The sequence below is a fragment of the Triticum dicoccoides genome, chromosome 1A (assembly GCF_002162155.2).
Source record: "Triticum dicoccoides isolate Atlit2015 ecotype Zavitan chromosome 1A, WEW_v2.0, whole genome shotgun sequence".
NCBI classification, from domain to species: domain Eukaryota; kingdom Viridiplantae; phylum Streptophyta; class Magnoliopsida; order Poales; family Poaceae; genus Triticum; species Triticum dicoccoides.
Window position 1 is genome coordinate 390,326,894 of NC_041380.1, and position 824 is coordinate 390,327,717.

An 824-nucleotide genomic window follows, 5' to 3' on the forward strand; every position below is an offset into this window, starting at 1 on the left:
ATTCATTATACTAGACGTTGTAGTTGAAACAAAAGGCTTCAGTTGTACACGTACGGCCACACACCTACGTGCGTGCGGCGCACAAGCGTTTATTGATGTGGATTCATTGCAGGTGTTGGGGCATCGGTGTCACACAAGCTATACTACATGCTCTTGTAATCAATTGTCCAAGACCCGAGACCGAGAGCCAATAAGGAAAGACCTGTGGATGCGATAATTGCATGTGAGCAAGGCAGTCCCCTCACCTTCCATTTCTAGTGCCGTGCCAAAGACTGGAACCCACGACGACACCTACCAAAGACTCGAACTCTGACCAAAGCGCGCCGTGCCCAAGCTGTGCAGTACAGTACAGACACAAGCTATGTACTTGCCGGTGGCATCCGTTTGCCACGATCGATGCATCACCATGTGCTGATGTGCCGGCCTAAGGAAGGATTTAGCGTGGCCAAAACTAAGGTCACTGTCAATTCTAGATCCTTGTGCGAGACTTTAGTTTGTGTCGCGTTAATCGTTTCACGTTGGACTAGTCCTACTAGTTGACATACTGCGCGGCTTGGTTTAAGGGCACACCGACAAAGTTGTTGCGCTGATGTATGACTGCCCAGCGTTTTTCTTCTGTTCTCTCCATTACCCTACCAAAATTCCAAATAATCTTGGACAAGTCTTCACAAAGAAAGGCCAGAAATTTAAATATCCCCATTGCAAAGACAGGACGGGCTTGAATAACAAATTTAATCAGGATTTCGTTCACCGAGTTGAGTATAATGTTTATTAAGAAAGACGAGATAGATTAGGATTAGTTCAGCCTTGTCATATACTCCACG